Below are 16651 nucleotides of genomic sequence, written 5' to 3'. Positions count from 1 at the left end.
TTAACCTCTCCTCAGGAGACCAGCGTCTCCACCTGCCCTTGGCTAATCACTGACATGACTTACACAGGGCAGCACTCTGGCCGGAGGAAAGGCTGGCTAGGGACAGAGCTGGGGTTAGGCTCCAGGGCCCAGTTAGATATGAATGATGGCTGGAAGGCAAGGCACCAACTTTAACCCGAAGGGGGATTGGAACATTCAAAGAACATCCATTGGTATTTATGCTTTACACATTTGTTTGTGAATGAAGCAGAATAAGAATGTTTCACATCGGCATTGTGTATCCCCAATAACTTCCTGGAATAAGCTTCACACATGGCAACATTAAGTTACTGGATGAAGCTTCACACATGGCAACATTATCTTCCTGGATAAAGCTTCACACATGGCAACATTAACTTCCTGGATAAAGCTTCACACATGGCAACATTAACTTCCTGGATAAAGCTTCACACATGGCAACATTAACTTCCTGGATAAAGCTTCACACATGGCAACATTAACTTCCTGGATAAAGCTTCACACATGGCAATGTGGTTTGGGGAATCCCTCAACCTGCATTTCAAGGTGATTTCAAAATATGGGTGACATTCCTGTCATGTGACTGAAGCCTCAAACATCCTCATTACTATTGCTCTGTTAAATGGGCGATTGGACTAACGGAGCTAGGGTTATTGTAGAAGTCAGACATGCAGAAGACTGGTTCATATCAGTCATGTGATCACTTCTAGACCATGATGTGAGCCGTATTCAAGATTCCCCTTTGCCGCTGTGTTAATATCCTTGTGATCTTTTCTCTTCCACCATCTCTTCAGTATTGATCTTGGTTTGTCAGTGTGGCTCACTAGAAGCTCCTAGATGAACTAGATGTCCCTCAACCCTCCAGGGCTTCATTAGCTATCCCAGATGGGCCCTTGGTGGCCCTCAGCATCCTCTTCCACCCAGGTTTTCACCACCACAAGGAGAGCGCCAAACATCTTTGGACACAATACTTGTCTCTCCTGAAGTTATTTGTGGCGTGACATACTGGGGCCACTAAGTAAATTAAGTTCACATCTCCGCTTGAGCCAAACAGCGGATTGTGGAGATATGTGAGCACTAAAGACCAAACAGGAGCCTCCCCTTACCAGCCCCAGCCATTGAGGAGCTCGGAACTTTAGAAAGGACACCAATCACAGGCCGGCCTCTCTGTGTCTCAATGACTCCTCTCTTTGTTGCCTCCTCGGCCCCCATAAAGGAAGAGGGACGCTCTTGTTTGCCCAGGAGGTGGTTTAATGGCCCCGGGTGGAACAATGGCACCACATTCAAGCCAGCCAGAGGGGCTCATTATATGGGTCCGTCCCAAAGCGCGGGGTCCCGAGACGTTCCCACTGGGGCCGAGGGTGAATGGTGTCAATGGGCGGGGAGGGTCGTCGAGAGGGAGAAAGGAGGCCATTGAGGTGACAAGCAGGTTCCATCTGCCCCCAGTGCCTCCTCACCTTGCATCTCGACAGGCAGGGGCCTCTCAGCTCACAATGGGCAAATTTTGTGTGTTGGGGTGGCTTAAAATGCTCACTTTAGAAGAGGCCATTGAGGGAAATATCAACACCAAGGACCACGGAATGGAGCATTCATCCACTCCGGACCCCTTCCCATTGAACTAGTTCCTTTTCCTTTCAGACCTTTTCTCCTTTTGGTTCCATTCAAAGCGCTTCTCTCATCAGCAAAACTTCAGACCACGCCATTTTTCCCAGACCTTGCAAAGGGGCGGATGACAAGAATTAAGTTAGTTCTGCCCCAGCCCTCTGGTTTTGTCCCATCTTAGCCATGGCAGGTATCTGGGGCGGTGATGAAATGGATCATCAATCAAAAGCAGCTCTCTCATAGTTTGACACCAACGCCAAGTCCCTCAGTGGCTGGTATTAGATACTGTCTAATACCTTATTGTCAAAAGCTTAACTTGAGGTTTGAGCGTGTATCTCAGAAAGTTCCAGTAAAGTTTGAGTAATAAACTTGGATCTATACTAGACTATTTCTCCAAGTGACTGAACTAAGACCATGTAGGCCTGTAGTAGATAGATAACAATGTCCTCTATCAACTTGATGTGAGAAATATAATGACATGTCTTCTCTGTATATGTGCGACCTGTTATGACATCACGTAGTGGAGAAAATACTTTTTATTGGCCATTTGATAACCTTATAATGGTACCACAGAGCACATCATGTAGGCCTACAGTACCCCTATTCCCCTATGGCACACATTCATCTAATTTGACTGTCTCCTATGTCTCGGTGTGTGAAAATTGTGTTTTTATCCTATTGTCTTGAAGATTGTTATCAGAAGGCTATGAAATGATGGCAATAAATCACACACACAAACACACACACACACACACACACACACACACACACACACACACACACACACACACACACACACACACACACACACACACACACACACACACACACACACACACACACACACACACACACACACATGACATAGAAAAACACACATGCACATAGGTCCTCTTCCTAGCTCTCTGACACCCCAAGAGGGAGGCTGTTGGGACAGTAGTTGAGGTCAAGGTGAAGGGCTGCGGGGAGTAGCACTCCTCCAGCTCTACTCTCCTCCTCTTCCTGTGATCTGTCTGGCCCTAGCCAGAGACCTCTGCTCTCCACTTCTCAGTCTTCTTCACTGGGGTTGGTGGTTGGGTCATGGGTGGTACACATGAAGTGATGTGGATGGTCAGATTTGGGATGGTTTGGGATGGTCTTGTTTAGGATGGTCTTGTTTGGGATGGTCTTGTTTAGGATGGTCTTGTTTGGGATGGTCTGGTTTGAGATGTTCTGGTTTGGGATTTGTTCTGCTATGTGATGTTCTGGCTTGGGATGTTCTGGTTTGAGATGTTCTGGTAATCATAAGGGATTCAGTTAAAAAGAGAGTGCATACATCACAAAAGATCCCGATCCAAGAAAACCGAGGTCCTCTTTTTTAAGATGTATTTTAAGATGTATTTTTGTTCAAAAAGGGATGCAAAAGGTTAAACTGCACAAATAAACAACCTAAATAAGGGCATTTCACAATGAAAACCAATACACAAAACAATGGCTCTACGAAAATCTCTCAAAGTTGTGTATTATGAACTCTGTTTTGAATTCTGTTCTCAATGTCTTCTGACTTCCAGAGTTCTGGAATGTTGTGTATTATGAACTGTTTTGAATTCTGTTCTCAATGTCTTCTGACTTCCAGAGTTCTGGAATGGTGTCTATAGTGACATTGTTTATGACAATTATTATGATGTCACTATGGACACCATTCCAGAACGAACCTAACCTATCTGCTTTTGATTTGATCTGATCGTGGTCTATACTATACTAAATGTAAAGTAGCTGTCAAAAGTTTGGTCACACCTACTCATTCAAGGGTTTTTCTTTATGTTTACTATTTTCTACATTGTAGAATAATTGTGAAGACATCAAAACTATGAAATAATCATGCAGTAACCAAAAAAGTGTTAAACAAATCAAAATATATTTTAGTAGTAGCCACCCTTTGCCATATGACAACTTTACACACTCTTGGCATTCTCTCAACCAGCTTCACCTGGAATACTTTTCCAACAGTCTTGAAGGAGTTCCCACATATGCTGAGCACTTTGGTTGCTTTTCCTTCACACTGTGGTCCAACTCATCCCAAAACATCTCAATTGAGGTTGGGTGATTGTGGAGGTCAGGTCTTCTGATGCAGCACTTCATCACTCTCCTTCATGGTCAAATAGCTCATTCACAACCTGGAGGGGTGTTGGATGTTTGTCCTGTTGATAAACAATTGAGTCTCACTAACAGCAAGCCAGATAGGATGGCGTATCGCTGCAGAATGATGTGGTAGTCATGCTGGTTAACTGTTAACCTTGAATTCAAATTAAATCACTGATGGTGTCACACCATCACACCTCCTCCTCCATGCTTCACGGTGGGAACGACACATGCAGAGATCATCCGTTCACCTATTCTGCGTCTCACAAAGACACAGTGGAACCAACAATGTCAAATTTGGATTTCCACCGGTCTAATGTCCATTGCTCGGGTTGCTTGGCCCAAGCAAGTCTCTTCTTATTATTGGTTTCCTTTAGTAGTGGTTTCTTTACAGCAATTCGACCATGATGGCCTGATTCACGCAGTCTCCTAAGAACTGTTGATGTTGAGATGTGTCTGTTACTTGAACTCTGTGAAGAATTTATTTAGGCTGCAGTTTCTGAGGCTGGTAACTCTAATGAACTTATCCTCTGCAACAGAGGTAACTCTTTCCTGTGGCGGTCCTCATGAGCCAGTTTCATCATGACGCTTGATGGTTTTTGCGACTGCACTTGAAGAAACTTTCAAAGTTCTTAACATTTTCCGGATTGACTGACCTTCATGTCTTAAAGTAATGATTGACTGTCATTTCTGTTTGCTTATTTGAGCTGTTCTTGCCATAATATGGACTTCGTCTTTTACCAAATAGGGCTATCTTCTGTATACCACTCCTACCTTGTCACAACACAACTGATTGGCTCAAATGCATTAATAAGAAGGAAAGAAATTCCATAAATTAACTTTTTACAAGGCACACCTGTTAATTGAAATGCATTCCAGGTGACTACCTCATGAAGCTGTATGAGAGAATGCCAAGAGTGTGCAAAGCTGTCATCAAGGCAAAGGGTGGCTACTTTGAAGAATCTACTTTTTTGGTTACTACATGATTCCAGTTGTGTTATTTCATAGTTTTGATGTCTTCACTATTGTTCTAAAATGTAGAAAATAGTAAAAATAAAGAAAAACCCTTGAATGAGTAGGTGTGTCCAAACGTTTGACTGGTACTGTAATTATTCAGACCCTTTAATTAGTACTTTGTTGAAGTATCTTTGGCAGCGATTACAGCCTTGAGTCTTCTTGGGTATGACGCTACAATCTTGGCACACCTGTACTTGGGGAGTTTCTCCCATTCTTCTCTGCAAATCCTCTCAAGCTCTGGCAGGGCTACTTAAGGACATTCAGAGACTTGTCCCAAAGCCACTCCTACATTCTCTTGGCTGTGTGCTTAGGACCGTTATCCTGTTGGAAGGTGAACCTTCGGCCCAGTCTGAGGTCCTGAGCGCTCTGGAGCAGGTTTTGATCAAGGATTAGTCTGTATTTTGCGCCGTTCATCTTTCCCTCGATCCTGACTAGTCTCCCAGTCCCTGAAAAACATCCCCACAGCATGATGCTGTCACCACCATGCTTCCGCGTAGGGATGGTGCATGCACTGTCAACTGTGAGACCTTATATAGACAGGTGTGTGCCTTTCCAAATCATTTCCAATCAATTCATTTTACCACAGGTCGCCTCCAATCTAGTTGTAGAAATATCGCAAGGATGATCAATGGAAACAGGAAGCACTCGAGCTCAATTTCAAGTCTCATAGCAAAGGGTCTGAATACTTATGTAAATAAGGTATTTCTGTTTTTATTTTTAATAAAATAGCAAACATTTCTGAAAACTTGGTTTTGCTTTGTCATTAGGAGGAATTGTGTGTAGATTGATGAGGAAAAACATTTCTTTAATACATTTTAGAATAAGGCTGTAACATATGAACTGTCTGCGTTTCTAGCATTTAGAAATACTAGATGCCTCACTGCCTTTAAAGCCGGCTCTCTTCTATTTTCATACCCAAAGCACAAAGATTGGTAATTTACCTGTCTTACATGAGCTCGCTTGAGCTGAGGTGGGAGGGGAGGGGTGGCAATATCTGAGGTGTGTCCTTCAAAATGCCAATGTGTCAATTTCAGTATGCGCTGGTGGGGATATATAAGACCATCCGAAAGCTGGTTTTAGCGGTAACGCTGTTGGTTATGGCAGGGATTTTGACAGCTAAAATGCCTATCCAGCCGTGACGCACAGTGCCCATATGCACATGTGGAACAAGATAGATGTGCTTTTTGTGACTGTAAACCTGTTTAGAAACATAGAAAAACGAATGCTTTTTCCCATTTCGTTTAATTTGATTAAAAACCAAACATAGTCTCCTCTCAATTTTTTGTTGTCATGCCCCATCCATTTGTCTTGCAGTGCAGACTATGGATAAAGGGTTTCGCTCGTGAGATTGCTTTTAAATAAATCTTAATCACCAAAGCTATATTACAGTTTTTTCCAACTGCTTACACACAAAATCTTTTCATGTCACACGATTTTTGAAACCTCTCACTCAAAGTGCAAAACTACACACCAAATATCCAAAACCATAAGCTATTTCTCAACCTTTGACTCAGTTGTCAATTACATAAGGCACTTTTTTTCAAAACACTACACACAATTCTCTACCTAAAACACAAAAATCTAACAGGAAGTGACTTGCTTTCCTTTTCCAAACACAACCAATCAAAATACTACACTAATTCACCAGGCCACACACACACTCCTCACATGTGCAAACACTAATAGCTTAACTGATCACTGACCAATCACTGCTTTACTGTAGTATAGGCCTATAAATAGGTCAAAGGTCATATTACCTGTTTTGAACAATGGATGCCAACAATGGACAGAGAGCAAGAGGAGTAGGAGGGAGAGGACGAGGGCAAAGAAGAGAAGGAAGGAGAGCCATCTCTGATGAGATTAGGGCAACACTTGTTGATCATGTGATCAACCACGGTTTGACCATGAGAGAGGCTGAGAGTCCAGCCCAACTTGACTTTGTAGAGGAATGTATGCAACACTACTTCCAGTACTTTAGACATACCATATTTACTCATCTGTATATCCTTTTGTCTGTTACAGAGAATATTGGAGCTGGATGCCCATGTAATTCGCCATGAATTTATTTATGTGGATGAGGTTGGCTTCAACCTCACCAAAACCAGCCGCCGCGGAAGAAATGTAATAGGACAGAGGGCAATTACCAATGTCCCTGGACAGCGTGGGGGTAATATAACTGTGTGCTGCCATCACTCAAAACGGTGTCCTCCATCACAATGCCACACTGGGTCCGTACAACACCGGCCATATGCTCACTTTTCTGGATGCAATTTACACAATGCTTGTCCCTGATCCAGAACAGGAGCCTGCTAGATTTGTGGTTTTATGGGACAATGTTAGTTTTCACCGGGCTGTTCTGGTCCAAAACTTGTTTGCTACCCATCCACAATTTGTAGTTTTGTACCTACCCCCCATATTCACCTTTTCTAAATCCCATAGAGGAATTCTTCTCAGCCTGGAGCTGGAAAGTGTATGATCGCCAACCCTATGCCCGCATGCCGCTTCTCCAGGCAATGGAGGACGCATGTGGGGAGATAGAGGTTGCCTCTGTCCAAGGTTGGATACGCCATGCTAGGAGATACTTCCCTCGATGTTTGGCAAGAGAAAACATATCTTGTGATGTGGACAAAGTATTGTGGCCAGACCCAGGCCGGAGAAGAGATGAAGCGTAGCTTAGCACTGGTGACTGCCCCCCCCCCCCCCCCCCCCCCCTCCTCTACCAATTCCTGAAATGCCCCCCCTGGGACCCCACACACACAATTGTGTTCTTTACTATATTCTAAAGAATATACTTTTGATTTACATATGTTTATGGTTTTGTTGTATGCTACTGTATACAACAGTAATGTTTGGCCTAATAAATATTTTCTGTTTCTACATTGCATTGGTGTTTACAGTGTACTTGTTACCCCTCTCAGCAGATGACTTTCACTGTAGAACATTGTATTGAAATGTAGATATAAGCCTATGAAAGACCAAAGAGCTTTAGATTTAGAACAACAGTGTTTACATGGTATATCCAAAAATGTACTATTATGAAAGCAGTGTTTACCATTTGATACAAATGCTTCATTCTGACATGTGTTTATGGCATTTTGAATGCAGTGTTACATTTTGAAGGAGATGTGAGGCATTTTGCATTTTGGGTTTGCCATTTTGGGAATTGTGTGTAGAGTTTTGAAAAAAGGAGACAGTTTTGAAAACGTGTGTAAGCAGTTGGAAAAAACTGTAAAAGACCAATTTGACAGCAGGAAAACAGTGAGCGGACATCCCCTTTATAGATGTGTAGGCTTTGACATTATTTCAGCCAGCTCCTGTTATTATTTTGTGCGTAATCCCCTCCATGTAGGCTACACGCCCTTCATGGAACGAGAGATTAAATCATCTGGTGACACTTTTAGAAACATTTAAGTTATTTTCCTATAACAATTGCTTGTTTTCCGTATTGTTTGATAAAACAAGCCCTTGTAGTAGGCTACCCTTACTATAAAGACTGGTGTCTGGTGTCTTTCTTAACCTGGCCATGCATTAGCCAAGGAGCCTATCCATAAGGTTTCTAAATGGTCTACCCGTGAGGCTTTTGCTGACACGTTTGTGTATTATTCATATAGGCCTACCTGCAGTGCATACTCCCTTTGGCTTGTATCCATCCCTATTTCCAAAGAGTGCATCTTGTCCAGTTACCTTCAAACATTGGCAATTAAAACCTCTAACGAGTCACAAACCCGGATCCGGGATCCCCCCCATCGAAAAAGCTGACTAGCGTAGCCTAGCCTAAAGCCACAGGGATATCATATAATAAAATGTTCATGAAATCACAAGTCCAAGACACCAAATGAAAGATACACATCTTGTGAATCCAGCCATCATTTCTGATTTTTTAAATGTTTTACAGGGAAGACACAATATGTATTTCAATTAGCTAACCACCATAGCAAAAGACACAACTTTTTTTCCCCACCATTTTTTTCCTGCATAGGTAGCTATCACAAATTCGACCAAATAAAGATATAAATAGTCACTAACCAAGAAACAACTTCATCAGATGACAGTCTGATAACATATTTATTGTATAGCATATGTTTTGCTCGAAAAATGTGCATATTTCAGGTATAAATCATAGTTTTACATTGCAGCCACAACTCTCACCAAAGCAACTAGAATAACTACAGAGAGCAATGTGAATTACCTAAATACTCATCATAAAACATTTATGAAAAATACACAGCGTACAGCAAATGAAAGACAAAGATCTTGTGAATCCAGCCAATATTTCAGATTCTTTAAGTGTTTTACAGCGAAAACACAATTTAGCATTATATTAGCTTACTACAATAGCCAACCACACAGCAGCATTGATTCATGCACGTTAGCGATAGCAAATAAACCAGCAAAATATATTACATTTTTCACTAACCTTCTCAAAACTTCATCGGGTGACAGTCTTGTTCGAAAATGTGCTTATTTAGCGGCACAAATCGTGGTTATACAATGAGAATAGTAGCCAAGCTGCCAACAAAATGTCGGGAGAAATCTTTGGAGAGGCACCTAATCTAATCAATAACTAATCATAAACTTGACTAACAAATACAGGTTGGACAGCAAATGAAAGATACATCAGTTCTTAATGCAACCGCTGTGTTAGATTTTTAAAATTAACGTTACTACGACATACAGCGTGCGCTAAAGTGAGACCGCACCGAAATTAATGGCGGAATAGTAGTTTTACATTTTTCAACAGAACAACGAATTAACATCATAAATAGTTCTTACTTTTTGATGAGCTTCCATCAGAATCTTGTGCAAGTGGTCCTTTGTCCAGAATCATCGTTGCTCGGTTGTAGATTGACGTCTTCAACTTACGAATTACAGCAAACATTAGCTATGTGGCCCAGACGAGCCCAACTCTTCATTACGCAGCACAAAGAAATATCCGAAAATCGCAATATACTGATATAAACTGATATAACTTGGTTTAAAATAACTACATTATGATGTCTTTAACACCTATATTGAATAAAATCAGAGCCGGATATATCTAAGGCCTATAACGAGAGCTTTTCAGAATGCCATCCTGAGGTCTGTCTTGCGCCATGACGAACGTTGAAAAGAGTGCACCACCCGTTCCAAGAGCCTTTATACTGCCTCAGATCTACCTAGCAACAACATTCCAATTCTCACTGCTTACTGACATCTAGGGGAAATGGTATGCAGTGCATTTCGACTCATAGATTACATGCAAATTAATAAACTGACCCTGGAACAGAGTGCCCGATTTTAAATTTCTCACTTCTTGAAAGGAAGTTAGCTGCAACTTGAGTTCTGTTTTACTCACAGATATAATTCAAACGGTTTTAGAAACTAGAGTGTTTTTCTATCCAATAGTAATAATAATATGCATATTGTACGAGCAAGTATTGAGTATGAGGCAGTTTAATTTGGGAACAAATTTTTACAAAGTGAAAACAGCGCCCCCATATTGACAAGAGTAAAAAGAATGTTCAGTCCTATAACGCAATTAAAATGGCAGGCCTAGGTTATATCTTGCTTATTGAGAATGTGCCTCACACATACAATACAATTTATGATAGCCTAGTATGTTTTATTTGAGGAAGTGCTCTACGTAAGCCAATTAAAACAATATTGACTGTCAACACTCCAAACACTGTTATTACTCGTTACTGTAGCCTATGCTATTTAATAAACTGTAGAATAAATCCACAATGGACTAGGCCAGAAAATTCTGTGCCCCCAGCTGATTTGGAGTTGATGACAATGCAACGATCGTCTAAAACCTGAGACAAACGCATGCAGTATGAAGCCATGGAAACCCTTTATTTGGTCAGTGAGTGGCCAAGTCGCTCGTCACACCTACAACTCAGCCCTTTTGCACCACTGCCAGATATTGCGCTCATAATCATGGCTGTGAAAATAGCAAAAAATATTTCTGACACACCCGGGACCTATAACTCTACCGCCAGCGCTTAGATTTACCATTGCCATAGGTTTGTTAAAATAGAGCCTATGTCTATGTGTGTGTGTGTGTGTGTGTGTGTGTGTGTGTGTGTGTGTGTGTGTGTGTGTGTGTGTGTGTGTGTGTGTGTGTGTGTGTGTGTGTGTGTGTGTGTGTGTGTGGGTGGGTGGGTGGGTGGGTGGGTGGGAGGGAGGGAGTTTGGGCGGCTCACCAGATGCCTCAGGTCCCAGAACTCTCAGCGGGGTGCCAGTGAACTGGTGAAGTCCTGCTGTGCCACCACAGAGACTACATACATCTCAAGTCCCCTCATTGCCCCACACACACATTCATCTTCCCTGTTGGGCCCTGTCTGGGGGGTCACATGGTGAAGTGTTCATGCTGGGATATCCACGGAGGAAGACTGTGTAAGAGGCTGGAGTGATTTATCTGGCCCTGACCTCTGTTATGTCATCAAGCAGTGGAGTGGTCCACATTCCCAGACCACTTAGACACTTTACCATGATTCATCTGATTGTTTTATACTTGTACCAATAACGTTCCCTAAATCAAAGATACCTACCCTATTGAAGAAATAATATGTCATAATTCCTAGGACAGGATATTTTATGTTTTGTATGTTTATGCCATTAACACTTCATCTGATTTTAGTGTTGGGTAGTAGCACAGCCACATTTGATCCTACCCAAAGGTTTTAAGGATCCAATTTAGAGGTGATTCAACCTTGACTGATTGTGTTTCATAGCTGAACTGAAATATGAAAGCCTATAGTAGTGACGTCGTGATGGTTTGAGTTTGTGGGAGGTATGTGCCTAAAAAAAAATTGGGGTTTTGTTTTGGATTTACAAAAACCAAGCAAAGATGATGGCAGTTGTGCTTTTAAATCCAAAGGAAAAGCAAAGCTTTCAAAATGATCAAGGGACTTTGTTTTTGAAAGGCCACATTTCAGGGTGGCCTTTTTGGATTTTGCAGATGACTCCAGACGTTGGGGCTTTTGCTTAAAAGAAGCAGGTGTATTTCTGAGGCGATTGAGTGGTGCTTCAGTTGCCTACAGCCAGGAGGTGCGGAGTGCAGAAGCACCAGAATGATGAAAGAGCAGTGACTGGCAACCGTTGAGGTTTAAGCCAAAACCAAAAAGCTCTGAGCAAAAAATATAAAAATAAAATCAAAAAACGACTCGCTTTTCAACTCAGCACTTTGTTCCTACTGCTTTTCTTTCTCTGTCTGTTTTTCCTGCGTCAGAGTGAACAGGGAACAGCTTGCGCCACAGCCTTGGAGCAAGAGGAGCTCCTCGTGGGGATGGAGTGAGGGGGAGGAGGTCGATGGGCATGGAGGTGGGAGGGGCGGTTGGATGTGGTCTGGCAATGGGTATGCATATCCTCCTCATATCGTACTGAGTGTAATTGGGGGGGGTAGGTGAGCGGGCTGATTACTAAGGTAAGGGTTGACCTATGCTCTCTACCAGGGAGTTCATTGTGCTCAACACTTTCAATACCATCAGTCTTTCCTTCCTCTGTTCAGTTTATGAAGGATATAATGTACTACCCAAATAGCAAATTGTACCCATTTAATAGGATACAGAGTAGAATACCCATGTCATGGCTCAGTCAGAGGTGGCATCCAGAAGTCAGAGTAGCATTGCAGGGAAATAGGAGTGTGCAGTACATACAGCATCAGTTCTGAAGTCATCCACAAACACGCTAGAACCTGTCTCAGGTCAGGCCATGACTGTGTCCCAAAAGGCACCCTATTCCCTATATAGTGCACTACTTTTGACCAGGGTGCGTAGTGTACTAGTGTAGAGAATAGGAAAAGTAGTGCACTATGTAGGGAATAGGAGACCATACATGTCAACACTGCCAAGAAAGAACCCAGAGTAAACTCTCTAGAATTCAATCTGAAACATTGGGGAAATATGCTGCAAGGCATCAGAAACGTGATAAAGATTGTATTTCACAGTAAAGCTAGCCGTTGAGAATGCCATCCAGGGGTAATTCTCTATCTTCCAACGCTCCTTCCCACTGGTCATCACACCTCCTCATCCTGGGCGAAGAGTGGAAGGTGAGGAAACTGGAGGCAAGAATTTGTGTGAGCGTCATTAGTGCCGCACTGAGAGAGAGAGCGAGGTCTAGGGGAGAGGGAGTTAGAGAGGACTATCGCTGTGACTGAACTAGTCCTGGTGTGTCTGTGTGTCTGTGTGTCTGTCTGTCTGTCTGTCTGTCTGTCTGTCTGTCTGTCTGTCTGTCTGTCTGTCTGTCTGTCTGTCTGTCTGTCTGTCTGTCTGTCTGTGTGTGTGTGTGTGTGTGTGTGTGTGTGTGTGTGTGTGTGTGTGTGTGTGTGTGTGTGTGTGTGTGTGTGTGTGTGTGTGTGTGTGTGTGTGTGTGTGTCTGTAAGTAACTAATTCTCACTGTCAGTGTGTGTGTGAGAGAGCATTTGCACTTGTGTTCGCCCGAACGTATATGTATCCACGCTTGGGGCGCAACACTTGAAAAAGGCAGTAAAGAAAGCCACCCTAAGCAGTGGCCAACAGAGCCCAGGTCCAGAACTGAATCCATCTCATAAGTACTGGCTGGCTGTGGGCACGAGGTAGGGAGATGAAGAGAGGCAGCCAGGCTGCAGCAGGTAACCTAGATCTGTTGCTGTACCACCTAAGGCCCAGTGGGAAAGCCCTAAATGTAGCTCAGTTAGTACATCATGGCGCTTGTCACACCAGGATAGTGGGTTCGATTCCCAGGACCACCCATACTTAAAATGTATGCATGCATGACTGTAAGTCGCTTTAGATAAACGTGTCTGCTAAATGGCATATCTAAATTGGAGCCATGCTTCAGGGGATTAGGGCTGGGGGTGGTGGAGTGGGTCAGACATGTGTCTGCGGGGCTGGGAAACAGGCCCCCACAGCCGCAGCAGCCCGGGCCATAGGATCTGTGCCAGGTTCCTCCATGTGTGGCGGAGCCAGCTTGGCAGCAGCTGTCCAAACCGCAGACCCTGGGAGAAGGGAGGTGAAGAGAGAGGAGGGAGGGACGGTGGACTTGGCAAAGGTCAGACAGGCTGAGACGGCCGGGAGTGTGGGAACTGTCCGGGAAGGCATGTGCAAAATGCTCTGAGACGTGGTATCACTTTACAGCCAGACCGCCTGGGGGACGAGCTCACTGCATGCCTGGCCATGTGTGTGTGCTCACGCGTGTGTGTGTGTGGCCGTGTATGTGTGTTGTGTGTGTTTGAGATGGTAATAGGATTGTAGTGAAATTATAGAGAGGGAGCAGGTGGGAGCGCGAGGGAGCAAGAGGGCAGTATATGAAAAGATGAAGTGAGTGATGGAGGGAACTTGGAGAGAAGAGCAGGAAATCATTTTGATCCCCACACACCCAAGCCACCCCCACCGCCACACACACCTCCACCCCCTACCGCCACACACCCCCACCGCCACCCCCACCGCCACACACACCTGACACTGTGACACGTTTGGTTTGGTCGCACCTCAGGCACCCGGTAATGAGGCAAAGCTGTAATACGGTAATACGGTAATGCAGGCAAAGCTGTAATATGGTAATACGGTAATGCAGGCAAAGCTGTAATACGGTAATACGGTAATGCAGGCAAAGCTGTAATACGGTAATACGGTAATGCAGGTAAAGCTGTAATACGGTAATACGATAATGCAGGCAAAGCTGTAATGCGGTAATATGGTAATGCAGGCAAAGCTGTAATAAGGTAATACGGTAATGCAGGTAAAGCTGTAATACGGCAATACGGTAATGCAGGCAAATCTGTAATACGGTAATACAGGCAAAGCTGTAATACGGTAATATGGTAATGCAGACAAAGCTGTAATACGGTAATGCAGGCAAAGCTGTAATACGGTAATACGGTAATGCAGGCAAAGCTGTAATACGGTAATACGGTAATGCAGGCAAAGCTGTAATACGGTAATACGGTAATGCAGGTAAAGCTGTAATACGGCAATACGGTAATGCAGGTAAAGCTGTATTACGGTAATACGGTAATGCAGGCAAAGCTGTAATATGGTAATGCAGGTAATGCAGGTAAAGCTGTAATATGGTAATACGGTAATGCAGGTAAAGCTGTAATATGGTAATGCAGGTAATGCAGGTAAAGCTGTAATACGGTAATACGGTAATGCAGGTAAAGCTGTATTACGGTAATACGGTAATGCAGGTAAAGCTGTATTACGGTAATACGGTAATGCAGGCAAAGCTGTAATATGGTAATGCAGGTAATGCAGGTAAAGCTGTAATACGGTAATACGGTAATGCAGGTAAAGCTGTAATACGGTAATACGGTAATGCAGGTAAAGCTGTAATACGGTAATGCCGGTAATGCAGGTAAAGCTGTAATACGGTAATGCAGGTAATGCAGGTAAAGCTGTAGTACGGTAATGCAGGTAAAGCTGTAATACGGTAATGCAGGTAAAGCTGTAATACGGTAATGCAGGTAATGCAGGTAAAGCTGTAATACGGTAATGCAGGTAATGCAGGTAAAGTTGATCCTATGGAGTTGCCTGAGCACGCACACACATCCACCTATTTCTCCACTCCCTGGGATGATTTCAAGTGCTCACCCAGAGTAAGATTACTCATGGATACCTTTTGTATGGCTCGGCATGCACTTTGAATGAAGTTGAAGGTCGTTTTTGGAGCTATTGCTAATAGCGTTAGCGCAATGACTTGAAGTCTATAGGAACGGCCAGCATGCTAGTTGTTCCTGTAAACTACCAGTGATTGCGCTAATGCACTACCCACTGGGCACAGATGTTATTTCAAGTTCTAGCTTTGATTTCATTTGATTGAGTTGTCAACTAACGTGAATTCAACATGAAATCGACAAGAATTTGTGTCACTGGATTTAACCTAAATCCAGTGACACAAATTCTTGTCGATTTCATGTTTGCCAAAAGGTTGGGTTTCAGAAATTTCAGAAATTCCTTTACTTTGATGACTTTTTGCAAATTCAATCAGTTTTCTAAGTTGATTGAACATTTTCACATAGATTTGTTGTTGTTGAAATGATGTGGAAACAATGTTGATTTAACCAGTTTGTGCCCAGTGGGCATTCCTTTAAAGACAAACAGAAAAATCCTTAAACAAACCCAACATGTGCTGGATTCGATTTCACTTTCCCTTTCCTGCCCCTTCCAATTCCTGCCCCTCCCTTTCCATTCCTTCCTTCCCCTTCCTGCCCCTTCCCGCCCCTTCCTTTCCCACCGTTTCCATTCCTTCCCCTTGCTTCCCCTTCCTGCCCCTTCCCGCCCCTTTCCATTCCTTCCTTCCTTCCCCTTCCTTCCCCTTCATGCCCCTCCCTTTCCATTCCTTCCAATTCCTTTCTCTTCCTTCCCCTTTCTTCCCCTTTCATCCCCGTCTTTCCCCTTCCATCCCCTTGCTTCCTCTTTCTTCCCCTCCCTTTCTCTGTCCCTGTGTATCTACCTTTGTTGTGTGTACTGTTCACTGCTGCCTCCCACCTTTGTCCGCTCTACTTGCTCCCTCACTCATCGGGGACAGGCCGTTAAAGAAGCCTAATCCGGGTTATTTGCTTTCCCATGCTTGGCAGGTTGGCTGGGGGTTGGCTGGTGGTTGGCTGGGGGCTGGCTGCCACATCCCGCTCTCTATTTCTCTCTCCCTCTCCCTCTCTCTCTCTCTCTCTCTCTCTCTCTCTCTCTCTCTCTCTCTCTCTCCATTCCCCCATCCCTTATTTATCCATAAGATGTGGTCGATGAGGGTTGGTGAGTCAATACGATCTCACCTCCACTCTTTAATCTACTCTCTACATTCACTGTTGCTCCAGAAAGCCCTTTGTCTGCCTTTCTCTTCCCTGACATCCATTCATGCCCGGCCTGCATTCAGAGGCCTCATTGAGGACGTCCCTAAAGAGTTGTGTTCTCATAATGGGGCCTAATTCATTACT

This window comes from Salvelinus fontinalis, chromosome 12 (genome assembly GCF_029448725.1).
Source record: "Salvelinus fontinalis isolate EN_2023a chromosome 12, ASM2944872v1, whole genome shotgun sequence".
Lineage (NCBI taxonomy): Eukaryota > Metazoa > Chordata > Actinopteri > Salmoniformes > Salmonidae > Salvelinus > Salvelinus fontinalis.
The sequence above is the reverse complement of the archived record's forward strand: the minus strand, read 5'-3'. Positions refer to the sequence as shown.